This window comes from Haematobia irritans, chromosome 5, assembly GCF_050003625.1.
Source record: "Haematobia irritans isolate KBUSLIRL chromosome 5, ASM5000362v1, whole genome shotgun sequence".
Lineage (NCBI taxonomy): Eukaryota > Metazoa > Arthropoda > Insecta > Diptera > Muscidae > Haematobia > Haematobia irritans.
In genome coordinates, this window is record NC_134401.1 from 71,562,401 (window position 1) to 71,579,181 (window position 16,781).

The window sequence follows — 16,781 nt, forward strand, 5'->3', positions numbered from 1 at the left end:
TGGTTTGGATGGTGTTATGGAATTTGGTAATAAAATGGCTGGGAAAGCTTGGGATGATGGCGAATGAAGCGTGAATAATGGAGGATTTTTGGAGTTTGAGCGTCAGATTATTCTGGTTTTGGACGCGAGCGAGTGAGGTTGATGGTTGAAAGAGAGTGCGGTTGTTTTTTTTGAAGTTGTGAAAGTCTGCCTAATGTAACCAAAAGTCGTTTAAATAAAAACACAACAAGACAATCGAAACAAATGTTTATAGTTATTATTGGCAAATGAATCTGTTTATTGTGCTAAATGTTGGCGAAATTCAATGCTACTGTGGAATAAACTTAATGCTAAAGTTATACATTGAAGAAGAAAAGTTAAAATAGACTTAAAACTAAACTTAAAAGCTAAAAATAAAAGTAAGATACAATTAAAAGTTAAAAGAAAAGTAACCAAACTTAAAAGCTAATCTTACATACTAAATTATAATTAAACTGAAACGAAAAAGAAGTAAGAAAAAAGTACTTTAGTGAACGAGCAGATGGAATAATATAGTAAAAAGAAATAAATCGTAAAAGATAAGAAGACAACCTGAAAGAAAAAAAAAACAAAGACATTTTAATTAAAAAGAAAACCATCAATCTAAACTATTGCTATACTCACCGAACGTCCACCTCCATTCAACACCTCATTTGCGGCCCCGAGCATTCCCAGAAGGCAGGATTCACATGACCCTTTTTTATCCATTTATATCTATTGGTATCAACATCATCCTTGTCAGCGTCATCAGTGGGGTATAATTGCATTGCGCTGGTCATCCTACAGTGCCCAGGTACCGTGATATTTTCGTTTTCTTAGTCTCACAAAACTTGGACGGATACGCATTTTGGGACGCTGACGGACGGACGGACTTGTATATTTTTCGCTTCTGTAAATAAAAATTGTTAAAATATTAGTAAGTTTAGTGGCACTTTTTCACTAGTTTGCTGTAGGGTATTAAGGGGGATAGTCATTAACATTTGGGTTTTTTGTAAATAGTGTCAGATTTGGACAATAGTGTTAGGCTGAGCTCACCCTAGGACTCTATTTTAAACTGCGTGGACAAAGAGAGTGTGTCCCCCATATATATGTCTAATGTGTTCCCCATAAGACTCTAGGCCGGACAGTGATTCCTTGTAAACAAAAACTACATATGAAAAGAAGAAAAATACAAATTTTTATTAACAGAAAATTACTTGACGTTACACTATACTTACCTTACCTTGACGGACGGACGGAAAAGACATGAAACGAAAAGGAGGAAGACGGTTTCATCATTTATTCCTGGAAAATAAACAACAATAATTAGTAATAGAATTTTTAAAAATTTTGTTTTTGGATTTTGTTTTAATTTGAAAAATATTGTTAGAATTAGTTTCAATAAAACCATAAGATATTTATAACGTAATGAATTGAAATATTGGCGTATAAGATTTAATTTAAATATGGAAGCCTAGAAAAGTTTTAAAGGGAGAAGGTAAAAGGTGATTTGAAGAGCAGGTGAGTAGCATTTGGGGTGTCCCGAGTTGATGGGCCACGGGGACACCATGGTTGGGGAGGGTCAGGCCACGGCATGCCTTGGAAAACCGGCATGCCGGCAAGCCAATATGGGTGGTAAGTTGTGTGGATGTTAATTTTTGTGATACGTACTTGTTGGTCTTTGTGCTGTCCTCCAAGCTGGTTGAATGTTTTGTTTTTTTGTCAGCTGCCAGAGGACTGAGTTGCCAATGAACCGCGCCCCATAGACTGAGCCAAAAGCCGGCAACACCGATCAGCAACCAGCGTACGGCAACTCGGTTCCTCCCTCCAGATGGCAGTAGCCTCCGGGCTGTGACACAATTCATATTTTGACAACTACAAAATTCGCATATAATGGTGACTCTGGTGCGACTTGCACTGATAGTTGCACTGGATAGAACACCAGTGCAACGATTGCCATACAAAAGTTCTATCCAGTGCAAAAAGAAAATAGCCCTAATATTAACTTTCAACGTTCGCTCCCTAGTGGATAAAATCAGAAAAATCGAATTAGGACATATGCTTAAGCAAAATAATGCGGATATAGCGTTCATTCAAGAATGTCACCTAAAGAAAAACAAAAAAGTACAAATCAACGGATACAATTTTATTTATGATAACTCTCCTCTTGGTGTAGCAGTTATAATTAAAAGTAGTATGACATACAATAAAGTGCCTTTAATTGATGTTGGAATTAACACTTCATTAATCCAAATAGATTTAATGCTCGATAACAATATAGTCAAGTATTTGGTTGGCTCTATATATATACCATGCAACTACCCTTCACAGACATTAAAGTCAGACTTGGACAAATTATTCCAATTCAGTGGCAACTTCGACAAATTTATATTTGGAGGAGATTTAAATGCAAGAAATATTTCCTGGGGTGACTCAGTGAATAATTCTAATGGAAGTATTCTCCACGAATGGCTTCAGGACAACTCTCTGGACGTCTTCAGAATTTGTGACACTACTCCGTCCTTTCCAAATGGTCCCTCCTTTCTTGACCATTTTCTGATTGATAGCCAACTAATCGACACCAATAATTCCAACTTTGAAATCTCCTCACTGTCGACATTCTCCGATCACTTTCCCATAAAACTGAAATTGAAATTAGAAGGAGTTAATATTTAAAATAATGTTCCTGCTACATTTACTTCTTACAAAAATACTAACTGGAACAATTTTCGGCATGATATGGAGTCGGCCACCCATCAGCTGATGCCTCATGGACATAGAAATATGGAAAATGATGAAATCGATGACTTATTATCGAATTTGAAAAGCGCAGTTTCTCAAGTTCATTCAACACATTCTCAGCGTATATTGGTAGAAAACGGAAAATGTCCTCTCTCAGAAAAAGCTAAGAAGTTGTTTAAATTAAAACATCAGTGGCAGAAGGAGTTGAAGAAGATTTTTCATCGTTCTGGAAATAGAATAAGCAGTGAGTACAAAGTTATTTCAAAACAAATACAGCTTTTAAAAATAATAATAAAGGAGACAATAAATGTAGAACAAGCACAAAAGTTTAAAGAGCGATTATCAAATATCAAACCTGGTCCGTCCGCTTTCCAAGAAATCTACAAAATTACGGGGAAAAAGAATTCATTCTGCAATCAGCTCGGTGCCAATAATTCTATAATCATGAATAAATCTGAAATTGCAAATAACTTTGAAATGTATTATTCTTCAATTTTTCGGGAAACATTACCAGAGAATCCTCTTCCAGATCTATGTACTAGAGTACTATCTCATGTCAACTCAACTCCACGGAGAATATATACGTTTGATGAAAACTTCAATGCCACAGAAAACGACGATTCGTTCCATTTTACAAACACTGAAAATATAAAGAACATAGTACAGAATTTAAACAGCAAAAAATCCAGTGGAATTGATGAAATATCCAATTATTTAATAAAACAATTACCTGATTCATCACTGGAACTACTTACCTTTATATACAATCAGTGCATTAACAATGGATATTTTCCAAAGGATTGGAAATTGGCAAAAATAATTCCCATAAAAAAGAAACCGGATAGCGAAATAGTAAAAGATTTTCGCCCTACTTCACTTCTCCCCAATTTTGGCAAAATTTTTGAGAGGATCCTGAAAAATAAAATAGAAAATGAATTGATCATCAATCCTATATCAAATCATCAATTCGGCTTCAAAGCATGTCACTCTACTCAACATGCACTGTTTAAATTCCATAACGATATTACAATGAATCTAAGAAATCAGAAGTGTACAGTTGCAATATCATTAGATATTGAAAAAGCATTTGATTCGATATGTCATATTGGAATCCTATACAAATTAATAGACCTGGAAATTGACCCGTATCTGATTAAAATAATAAACAGTTACTTGGAAGATCGAAAATTTGTCGTCCAAATACGTGAAGCAACTTCTGTTTTGGGTTCTGTAAATAGTGGTGTCCCTCAAGGCAGTGTATTGGCACCATTCCTTTTTAACATTTTTCTGCATGACTTCCCACACATAACAGAGAACTCACAGGCAATTCTTTACGCAGATGATTGCTTGATCTATGCCCACAACAAATCTCCCTCGTTGGCACTTCAACATGCTTCGGAACATCTGCAGTTAATTAATGAATTCTATAAAAAATGGGGAATAAAAATCAACGCAGGGAAATCAGAAGCGATATGTATTAGAAATGCCTCTGGAAAATGCCCTAGGACTGTTGTCCCGGAGAGCAAAACTCTAAGAACGTCCCTTGAGGGAATAGAAATTCCATTTCACACGAGCATCACATACCTAGGGGTGAGATTTGACAATATGTTAAAATTCAATACGCATGCAAGATCTACACTGATAAAGGCAAAACGAATAGCTGCGACTTTTTCTTCTCTTTTCAATAGTCCCTACTTACCAAAAAACACCAAGTTGTTACTCTATAAAGCCACAATAAGACCGGCCTTGATCTATGGCTTTCCAATATGGTTCACCATCTCACCCACTGTTGCAAAAGAGTTGGAGATATTTGAAAGAAAAATAATAAGGAAATGCATCAACAAACATTATAAAAACAGAAATAAAAATTTCTCTAACACTTACATCTATGACACGGCTGGAATTCAGTCCATATGCAACCATGCCTTAAAACTTCAAAAAATGTTTATCGACAAGTTACCCCATCACGAAAATGATTTGCCGAACGAAATCTACGATAGTGAAAAATACACACAATGGTCAGGATCAGCTTACCTCTCTCCAGTTGGAATTATTCATGCCAACATTGACAATGATCCAGCCCAAAACTTGCCACATTTTTATGTTGTATCTGCTCCAGGCTCCCATCGGGGACAAAGGACACAATAAGATAGCTATACGGAAACACAAAGTGCAATATCTAATATTATTCACATCAACAACTAATATTTATACTATTTACACAGATACATCAGTTCACTCACTAGTACCTGAACAATCGTTGTATTATAAAGAATTTATTTAAAAACTCAGTTAATGTGATATTTACAATGTATTTACCTTAAGCAATATAATTACATAGTTCTGCCACCATTCCTAATGTTAGCAGTTTCGTTTTGTTATCCCATTTGTTTGTTATGTAGTTTTAAGTGTTTTGTTATTATTTATATTTCTTCTGACAGTCTTCCTTAGTGTGTAAATATAACCATAGCGATAGGCGGTAGGCGAAACATTTTTGCCGCAACGGCAAATACAATAAGCTCGACGGCGAATAATTCCCTTTTTCACGTTTCCTAGCGTTTTTGTTGTCAATACAGCACGCTTTGACAATATTCAACAATGGAGTTGAATAAAAACATACAATGGCTTGTTATTTGTTGAGTTATTTCAAGAAAAAATAATCTACACGTCCCAGGCAACAGCAATTCCTAGTGGTGAGTTAAAAAAATTGATAAGCGATGGCAACACTATACCAGTTTTCGCCAAGGAGTTAGAATAAGTGTGTAAATATAACCATAGCGATAGGCGGTAGGCGAAACATTTTTGCCGCAACGGCAAATACAATAAGCTCTACGGCGAATAATTCCCTTTTTCACGTTTCCTAGCGTTTTTGTTGTCAATACAGCTCGCTTTGACAATATTAAACAATGAAGTTGAATAAAAACATACAATGGCTTGTTATTTGTTGAGTTATTTCAAGAAAAAATAATCTACACGTCTCCAGGCAACAGCAATTCCTAGTGGTGAGTTAAAAAAATTGATAAGCGATGGCAACACTATACCAGTTTTCGCCAAGGAGTTAGAATAAGTTTTAATTTAGCGATACGCCGCTAGCCGTCACGGTATTCCGTCGCGGATTTTGGGCTTCCCATAAGAAATACACGTAAATAAGTGTTCGCCTACCGCCTATCGCTATGGTTATATTTACACACTAAGTTTTAATTTAGCGACACGCCGCTAGCCGTCACGGTATTCCGTCGCGGATTTTGGGCTTCCCATAAGAAATACACGTAAATAAGTGTTCGCCTACCGCCTATCGCTATGGTTATATTTACACACTTATGCGCTGTCCACAATCGTAAAGGCCTTGTTCTCTTTCATATTTATGCTTTTCCAAGCAAACCAAAAGATAAATCATTATAAGCAAGTAGCATATACATGAACAAAGTGTATTAGAACAAGACAACTATAGTTCTAAGTATTTATATTACTGTTCGTTAAGTATTCATATGTCAATCAGAAGAAGAAGACTCAATAAAGTTATTACTTTCTTACTTACAAGTATATACGGCCGTAAGTTCGGCCAGGCCGAATCTTATGTACGCTCCACCATGGATTGCGTAGCAACTTCTACAAGACTTTCATCCACAATCGTACTACTTGGGTTGTGGTAATACTTACCGATGGCAATGTATATTAAAACTTCCTAACATCATCTTCTTAATTGTAAGTTATTCCATACGTGGTATATATTAGACAAAAAATAAGTAAGGAAAGTCTGGCGGGGCCGACTATATTATACCCTGCACCACTTTGTAGATCCACATTTTCGATACCATATCAAATACGTAAAATGTGTTATGCGCTTTACAGACTATCAGTTATTCCGGACGGAATGTCGGTATTTGTAAAGACTCTTATAATGTGTCGGATCGATACGACTTGTCGGCGATGACTAAATAATCGGTAAATGTGCTATCGATCCCATAAACATGCAGCAGTATCGATTATGCCTTCGGACTTAAAGGGCACTTTATACGGTCGGATAAACCCTGCGACACAACACGTTGCGGCGACAAATCCGCTCGTATAAGGTCATGTATGCGTGTTGCGGGGACGTGTTGGCATAAAATCAAAACAACTTTGATTTTTCCGGTTGGGAGGCACAAATCTTCACGTGTAAGGGGATGTTCACCAAACATTAGCAAAAACAAATTTATTTTCATAATTAAAACAAGCATTTCTGCAATAAAATTAATGAGGGATCGCTAATTCAGCTTGGAATTTTTATTGTTTCTTCCATTTTTTCTCAAAAATGGCTTTACACCTTACTTTTCGTCCATCTTCATTGTTTGTGTTTATGCTTCTTCTTATTTCTTCATGTTGTTATCATAATTGTTCGTGCAGTGTGAGCGTAAAACTTGAACGAACACACAACAAATCGGGGAACCTCTGTCGTAGTGTTTATCCGACCGTCTAAGGTCCGCTTAACTTATAATGTGCACAATATATGGGATATGTTCGACGCGAGCACTGTCGTCCGGAATAACTGATAGTCTGTAAAGCGCTTTAGGTGCTATAAATAAAGATTTTTGTCCCAAGTACATATATCTGAATCTGACTCGATCTGGAAACAATTTATTAGGCTCTTACAAAATCTACAGACTTAAAATTTAAGTAGAATAGTGCAACACATTGTTAGTAAAAAAAATATGGCAAACATTTAAACCTGAAGCAATTTTTAGGCAACTTCACGAAAGTGTATTTATGATCTATCGACCGATATATGTATTATGCGCTTCACAGACTACCAGTTATTCCGGACGACAGTGCTCGTGTCGAACATATCCCATATATTGTGCACATTATAAGTTATGTCCGAAGGCATAATCGATACTGCTGCATGTTTATGGGATCAATAACACATTTACCGATTATTTAGTACATCGCCGACAAGTCGTATCGATCCGATACCTTGTAAGATTCTTTACAAACATAGTCTGTAAAGCGCATGAGAAATTATTGCTAATGTGTTGAATTTCATTGTTGAGGGTAATGTCTGTTGAGAACGCGATTTTCTCAACAATTTCTCAACTTGAATATTACCCTAATCCTTGGAAAAAATGTTTGAAAGTTTTTTGAAATTTAGCATTTTTCAAACGTTTGTGTTTATTGGGTACAGTTTCGCAATGGAGATTAGTGGTTGCCGCTTTTTCAAATAAAAAACATTGGTACATGAATATATGCAGAATTTGTTAATACCATCTACACTCGTAGAAAAAGTCTAAAATATTACCCACAGTATTTTCAAGAACTGAAAATAGTTATTTTTTTTGTAAATTCCTGTCCTCGAAACGTAACAGACAATGTTAATTCTTAGGGCCGTCCTTTGAAATGATGCTAACTTCCGAACGAAATCAAATAATAACCATGGAAATGTTGGTCAATACCTGTTAATTTAAATTTGCTTCGTGATTTGTCAGGAATCATGCAATAATTGGTTCATATCGGTACATAATAAATATAACCTCCATATAAATCGATCCGGTTGACATTTGATGTACAATGTAATCTGCCTTTTTATCTAACATAGACTCCATGAGATAAATGAATATGGAATTGTTAATGTTTTATTTAAATTAAAAAATGCAAATAAAATACAAAAGTTAAAGTAATATTGTTTAGTTTCATTTCATGAACTCGCGTTGAAGGAGATTGTTTGAATTTGTTTTATGAAATTCAACAATAAATCGATTAAAATATATGTGTTAATTCATAGTCACTTGAAAGATTTTCCATATTATTTAAAGATTTTTTTACTATCACTTTTAAGGGAATTAATGACAAAATTATTTTGATAATTGATTTTAATTATTTACAAATAAGAGATTTCACCTGTTCAACTACTATTTCATTTTATTTATTTATTTTATACTAGTCATGTCGTTTGACTACTTCTGCGCAAATGCTTGCCATTGGTTGGGATTAACAGCTTATTTCTGCTATCCGAATTCTAGTCTTCGTTCGCATACAAAACGAAAAACAGCTGATTTTGGTTTCTCTAAGGGGTATCTAAACGAAAATCGAAACGAAAGTCAATGCGAACGAAGACGTAACGTAAGCTCTAAAATTGGGTTTCTCTAACTCGATTCGTTCGCATTTTGACGAACTGAAATGTCAAAACCACTCACTTGGTAAAGACCTTTCGTTTTGTGGAAAAAGGCATTTATAAATAGGAAAAACTTAATAATTGATAAATTTATTAAAGCTTTTATTGTAAATATGTGATAAAAGTTAATTATAGCGATCTATTTTTTCTTTATAACCGCCATAGAGACCGTTTAAGGGAAAGTCTAACACGAGCAAACACATACATTTCGAATGAAACACTCATTAAAAGGACAACTGAACTGTAATTATTGTAGAAATATGGAAATACAAATCCTTATCTCTCTACACGGGCTAATTTGTTAAAAAAAATTATTGAGCTAAACCAAATATCAAAAGCGGGAAATGTTTGCCAAATGAACGGCGATGCCAGATAGAATTTTATGGAAAATTATTTTTAAAATGTATGGGCCTTTTTCAGGAAATTGAAATATCTGAGATCTGGTAATGCTAGCATTTGACAGTAACGTAAGCCATGCGAACGAACGAAAGGAAGTTAGAGAAACCCAAATCTAGACGAAAGTGAGTGACTGCCGTTCGTTCGCAATTGCTTTCGTTCGGATATCAGAAATAGGCTGTAAATGTCAATGATATCATAAGGTTCAGGTTAAAATAGAGATCATAAGTCTTTTGCAAAAATGTAATACCAATTTTTCATTTTACAATTTTCCAAAGGCTAGTTTATGACGTGACTGAGGAGGCTAGCCAAGCACACGAAATTTTTCATCGGAAACCCATTGTTTTACTACCTTATGCTATGTTCCCACCGACTCGTTTTCCTCATTCGTTTTTCCAAAACATTTCACCGTTCACACCGGGTTGAGATGTTTTAGTTTAACAGTTACCATGGAAACTAGAAATTCACATTTACTCGAAATTCACATATATGCAACCTCCCTGCCAACATTTGTTGAATTTGGGGGCGCTTCTGAGAATCCCCACTACGTCGAAAACAGTCGTATACGATATCCAAAACTCCTCGGAAAAGCGCCGTCACTATTGAGAAGTTGTACCACGCCAAGTTACTACAAAAAAGTATCGCATGAGTGCAATTATTAGGTGCCCATCTGGATACATTTAGAAAGATGCCAATAAGAGCCCCTTCAAACAATCAGAGAAAGTGCATTTTATGATAGTTGTAAAAGAATCATTGTGGTCAAGTAAAACACGATTGTTTAGATGATTATTAATTTTATTAAACATTTATAAATTCTCATAAATATAACATTTATACGACTATCACATCACATTTAACATATTTTTATGCATTAATAAAAGATTGAAGTTGAGTTTCAAGTTGCAAGTTACATGTTGTAGCGTCTATCAGCCAGTGCTTTTATTCCCAATGGAGGCAGCGTGTCTGGAAAAATATTTGAAAAACTATCACTTTATTCCATTTGGAAAATCAAAAATTGTTCACATATACCTTTCACAATTTTAAGCGAAATAACTATGTTTCCAGCACTTCATTATCGTTTTTATTTAAATAAATTATAAGAAGCTAGTTGTGCTTGGTTTTTCACAAGATATAAAATGGCTCTTGTAACAATAGTGATGGCAAAATACTTACGAATAGTGATGGCAAAATACTATCACATTTGGCGATTGTTGCAGTGTCACATACGAGTCTGTGGTAGCGATGAAGATGAAATGGAACTTTGAAATGCTGGCAGGGCTATGTCCAAATAATTACCGCGAGCGCAAGGGGGAACAATTTTTATGTTATTTTCACATGTCCATGTTCTTAAAAGCCTTTGTTTATTCTTTTTTCGATGAAACTTATTTCAATATTTTGACATATATTTTGAATAGGGTATGTTATTCGGGGTATATTCCAAATTAGGTGGGTTCACATTCTAAAATTGACGTGTTTTGGAGTAAAACTTGTGTTTTGAACTTGTTTTTTAGTATGGCGAAAACGACTCGTTTTGAAGTGCTTATAAAGGGAAAACATTTCAAACCCCAAAACATGCTTGGTGAGAACGCCGTATAACACATACATAATAACGCTGAATAATTTATGCAGACGGCATTTCCCGGAATGCTTATGGCAATATCATATGGGACAAAATATTTTTGTAGACTTCCGACAGCATACCCTGCCAGCATTTCAAAGTTCCATTTCATCCTCATCGCTACCACAGACTCGTAAATGTCACCACAACCATCGCGAACTGTGATTGGGGAAGCATATCAAAAAGTACAAAATGTACATGAAAGTATTTTGCCATCACTACTGTTAGAAGAGCCTTTTTATTTTTTATGAAACGCCAAGCGCAACCAGCTTGTTATATTTTATTTAAATAAAAACGAAAATAAAGTTCTGAAAACATAGATATTACGCTTAAAATTGTGAAAGGTATATGGTGAACAATGTTCGACTTTCCAAATAGAATAAAGTGATCGTTTTTCAAATATTTTTCCAGGCACGCTGTCTCCATCGAAAATAAACAAACTGGCTGATAGACGCTGCAATATGTAACTTGCTACTTAAAACTCAACATCATTGTTTTATTAATGCAAAAAATTATGTTAAATGTGATGAGATAAACCGAAAAATGTTATATTTATAAGAAATTATAAATGTTTAATCAAATCAATAAACATCTACACAATCGTGTTTTACTTGACCACAATGATTCTTCTACAATTACCTTAAAATGCACTTTTTCTGATAGTTTGCAGGGGTTCTTATTGGCGTCCTTCGAAATTGATCTAAATAGGCACCTAATAATTGCACTGATGAGAAACTTTTTCGTAGTAACTTGGCGTGGTACAACTTCTCAATAGTGACGGCGCTTTTCCGACGAGTTTTTGATGTCGTATATGATTGTTTTCGACGTAGTGGGGATTCTCAGAAGAGCCCCCAAATTCAAAAAATGTTGGCAGGGTAATAACCTCTACTCTATAAGTCGGGCCAATAACTTGTCCAGGAAAATACCCCCAGACCATAATATAGCCCCTACCATGATTGACGAAATCTTTTGTATTTCTTGGATTAATGCGCTTTACGACAGTGCTCGTGTCGAACATATCCCATATATTGTGCACATTATAAGTTAAGTCCGAAGGCATAATCGATACAGCTGCATGTTTATGGGACCGATAACACATTTACCGATTATTTAGTCAGCGCCGATAAGTCGTATCGATCCGACACACTATAAGATTCTTTACAAACACCGACATTCCGTCCGGATTAACTGATAGTCTGTAAAGCGCATAAGACTTTCCTTTCAGCCTTCGTAGTAAATTTCTACCAACCGATCCATGCAAGTTAAATTTTGGGTCGTAGGAAAATATAACACATCTCCACTGCTCCTCAGGTCATTTAAGGTGTTTTTGTGAAAATTGAAGGCGCGTCAACCTATTTGTCTTGTAAATAAGTGGTTTTTGACATTTTTCCATAATCTCACTCCGACTTCTAAAGCTATACATCTGATCGATATGGTTGATAAATCCAGTTGAATTTAATTTTTTACTCTTTTAAGGCCGGTACTATGTTCATTCTTGCGAAAAATTTTTATGGAAACCATTATTTCGCACATAGAAAGCGGCGTTTTTTTAGGTAGCTTGGAGCGCTATTTTACAGGGAGCGATATTGGATTAAATTGGTGGTGTTGCTTGTTTTTACAAAATAACATTTTATTTTTCCTTGGGCAATTGATCTGCTATTCAGTTGATCCTTTGTATAGTTTCGGAACAAAAATATGGTCCGTGTTTGATTTATAAACCCGCACAAATAGTTTTTAATAAATAAATTATTTCTTAATTCACATTGCAAATGGCGCCGTGCTATAAACGTCAGTTTTTCAACACGAAAAAAACAAAGTATCACAAATGGAAAAAATTTCGCAAATTTTTCGCATTTTTTGGTTTTGTATGGAGTTTCAACGCGAAAACCGAACAGAGTACCGGCCTTTAGATGATATTTGAGTGAATTGTTGCATAGTTCATTTAATTATATGATTTTCTTCTGGCTTATTCTCAGGTTTTCTTTTACCTCCGTGCTCCGTTTTGGTGCATCCTCTGTTTAAAACTCGATTTCTAGGCAATGTAAAAAAAAAATACAAAAAAATAATGCCCTTAAAGAAGAAAATATTACAGGGTGGTAGGTAGTTGCAAATATTTTAAATAGGTCGAATCATATAATAGGTTGGCTGATAAGTCACCGGTCTAACAAAGAAAAACAAATTTTTTTGTCAAAATTCGTTTTTATTATTCAACATAGTTCCCTTCAAGAGCTATACAACGATTATAACGACCTTCCAATTTTTGATACCATTTTGGTAGTACTCCTTCGGTTTTGCCTCAAAATAGGCCTTAGTTTCGGCGATCACCTCTTCATTGCAGTCAAATTTTTTCCCTGCGAGCATTCTTTTGAGGTCTGAGAACAAGAAAAAGTCGCTGGGGCCAGCTCTGGAGAATACGGTGGGTGGGGAAGCCATTCGAAGCCCAATTCATGAATTTTTGCCATCGTTCCCAATGACTTGTGGCACGGTGCGTTGTCTTGGTGGAACAACACTTTTTTCTTCTTCATATGAGGCCGTTTGCCGCGATTTTGATTTTCAAACGCTCCAATAACGCCATATAATAGTCACTGTTGATGGCTTTTCCCTTCTTAAGATAATCGATACAAATTATTCCATGCGCATCCCAAAAAACAGAGGCCATTATTTTGCTAGCGGACTTTTGAGCCTTTCCACGCTTCGGAGACGGTTCACCGGTCGCTGTCCACTCCGGCGAATGTCGATTGGACTCAGGAGTGTAGTGATGGAGCCATGTTTCATCCATTGTCACATATCGATGGAAAAACTCGGTTGTATTATGCGCTTTACAGACTATCAGTTATTCCGGACGACAGTGCTCGTGTCGAACATATTCCATATATTGTGCACATTATAAGTTAAGTCCGAAGGCATAATCGATACTGCTGCATGTTTATGGGATCGATAACACATTTACCGATTATGTAGTCATCGCCGACAAGTCGTATCGATCCGACACATTAGGGCTGTTTTCTTTTTGCACTGGATACCCTAAGCAGTCACGGACTAAAAGAAAACAGAGTGCTCGTTTATCCAGGACATCTCCAAAAAATATGCAACACTGTCATCAGCTGTTTAAAAACAATCACAGAAAACAAGTGAAATCTTAAATTTTTAATGTATGAAATTCTCAAATAGTTATAAATATGTACTGCTGCGATTATTCATGACACTGTATCACTTTGAATTTCATGATATTCGATAAATTAGTCACAATAAACTGCTATTGTGAATCTAAAAAGTGTCACTTTATCAAAATGCAATCTGGTAACACCGACTCGACTTGCACTGATGAGATGTTCTGGATAGAACACCAGTGCAACGATGTTCTGGATAGCCCATACAAATGCTGCATCCAGTGTTAAAAGAAAACAGCCCTATTGTAAGATTCTTTACAAACACCGACATTCCGTCCGGAATAACTGATAGTCTGTAAAGCGCATTACGAGTTAACAGCTGCAAACACCGCTCTATCTCACAAACTAATTGGCTTACAAACGTCAAATTTTGACACGAATCATTTGAAGATTGGTACTATATAAAAATAATATGCATTTAATACTAACGACGCCATCTATGTGTCAGACCGGGGACTTATCAGCCAACCTGTTATGATATATGAGAACCATATATGGTTCTTTAACTATTGGGAAATATGTATCAACCCTGCCAGCATTTCAAAGTTCCATTTCATCCTCATCGCTACCACAGACTCGTAAGTGACACTGCCAACTGGGATAGTATTTTGCCATCACTATTCGCATGAAAGTATTTTGCCATCACTATTGTTACAAGAGCCATTTTATATTTTGTGAAACACCAAGCACAACTAGCTTCTTATAATTTATTTAAATAAAAACGATAATGAAGTGCTGGAAACATAGTTATTTCGCTTAAAATTGTGAAAGGTATATGTGAACAATTTTTGACTTTCCAAATGGAATAAAGTGATAGTTTTCAAATATTTTTCCAGACACGCTGCCTCCATTGGGAATAAAAGCACTGGCTGATAGACGCTACAACATGTAACCTGCAACTTGTAACTCAACATCAATCTTTTATTAATGCATAAAAATATGTTAAATGTGATAGTCGTATAAATGTTATATTTATGAGAATTTATAAATGTTTAATAAAATTAATAAACATTTAAACAATCGTGTTTTACTTGACTACAATGATTCTTTTACAACTATCTTAAAATGCACTTTGTCTGCTTTTTTGAAGGGGCTCTTATTGGCGTCCTTCTAAATGTATCCAGAAGGGCATCTAATAATTGCACTCATGCGATACTTTTTTGTAGTAACTTGGCGTGGTACAACTTCTCAATAGTGACGACGCTTTTCCGAGGAGTTTTGGATATCGTATACGACTGTTTTCGACGTAGTGGGGATTCTCAGAAGCGCCCCCAAATTCAAAAAATGTTCGCAGGGAATACCCAATAAACACAGGATGAGCGTTTTTCAAATGCAACAACTTTTCAGTTTGAGGGTAAATGTAATTTTCAACATAAAATCAACTTGACTTGAAATAGCTCATCTTCAATACATCTTCAAATTGTTTGCGAATTACTTCCAATTTGCCAAAATGTTGACGAAATCTTTGAAAAGGTGTTGAAAATAAAGGTAAGTACTATGTTCGCTTTTCGCGTTGAAATTTTCGTGGTTACTTTATTAAAACAGTTCAATATAAAGCAGACAAATTAACTCAGTTGATGCGTAGTTTCTTGTTTCTGTGGATTTCGGCAAGACTTTACAGGAATAAGTTTGTTTTCATTTATAATTTTGGTTATTTAAGGAAAAGTAATCGCGAAAATAAAGTGGTTTTCAACTCGAAAACCGAACATAGTACCTACCCTAATATGAGAAAACTTTGACAAAACACTACCCTAAAATGCAACGAAAAAACCACCCAATAAATACAAACGTTTGAAAAATGCTAAATTTCAACAATTTTTCAAACATTTTTTCAAAGGATTAGGGTAATATTCAAGTTGAGAAATAGTTGAGAAAATCGCGTTCTCAACAAAAAACAGACATTACCCTCAACAGTGAAATTGAACACATTAGCAATAATATCTTAAGTGTTATCCTCAAATTGAAATGCATCGCTACTCAATAATTTGTCAAGCAATTTTTATGCGAGTCAAATTAAAAATTAACATCGTTGCAAATACTTTTCAACCTAAATTTGTATGAATGATATCCTCACTTCAAATTGAAAGTCAAAACCAAAATTCTACGAATTTTGTATAATTTATTTATTTTCATCGAAATAAAATATATAATAATACACTACACTTCATAATACACTACAATACCAATTGATAAATAATAATCTTATTAAACATATCAACAAATAATAACAAAAAAAACAAACAACAAAACTTTAAATATCTTAAACATTATTAGTAAACACTTTTGCATTGATAATTCGATTTCCTTCCTGTTGGTGTCATAAAACAGCATTAAAATTTATTAACATGCGGGCAATTTGAAATTAGGAACGTACTGGACCGCGTGTTAGAATTGATTTCCAGCAGAAGGAATTCACAAAATATCCATTTTAAACTGATAATAGCATATGAATTAAACTGACGATGTGATGCACATTTTCATCCAGAAGTTGTTGATTTCAACAATTTGTTGTTTTTAACAATTTTAATTGGTTGCACTTGTAATGTTTCTGGAAACTTTTTCTTGTCGATAAGCCACTCACTTTTCATTGGTCAGCTTCTTAATGTTTGCAAGAATGTAGCATCCAAAGATTTTAGTTTTCTGCAAAGAGATTTTTCATTTTGACGTACCAATTATTATAAACTATTTGAATCAGTTCCAGTTAATTTTC

At 35.0% G+C, this 16,781-nt stretch overlaps 3 long non-coding RNA genes across 4 annotated transcripts; 2 read left to right on the forward strand and 1 right to left on the reverse strand.

Annotated features, from left to right (window-relative positions):
* Positions 1 to 246: 246 nt before the first annotated feature.
* LOC142238546 (uncharacterized) lies at positions 247 to 1,861 on the reverse strand. 2 transcript variants are annotated; one of them, XR_012722753.1, is made up of 3 exons: positions 1,669 to 1,861; positions 1,054 to 1,302; positions 247 to 907 (listed from the first exon to the last, which is right to left on the reverse strand). It is a non-coding gene; the product is annotated as an uncharacterized LOC142238546 (long non-coding RNA). The 2 variants fall into 2 exon arrangements; XR_012722752.1 differs by having other exon boundaries at positions 247 to 1,302.
* A 9,283-nt stretch (positions 1,862 to 11,144) lies between these two features.
* Positions 11,145 to 11,523, forward strand: LOC142241795 (uncharacterized). Its single transcript, XR_012723813.1, has 2 exons — positions 11,145 to 11,245; positions 11,313 to 11,523. It is a non-coding gene; the product is annotated as an uncharacterized LOC142241795 (long non-coding RNA).
* Positions 11,524 to 14,673: 3,150 nt separating this feature from the next.
* Positions 14,674 to 15,091, forward strand: LOC142238119 (uncharacterized). The gene is made up of 2 exons (XR_012722654.1): positions 14,674 to 14,842; positions 14,908 to 15,091. It is a non-coding gene; the product is annotated as an uncharacterized LOC142238119 (long non-coding RNA).
* The last annotated feature ends 1,690 nt before the right edge of the window (positions 15,092 to 16,781 follow it).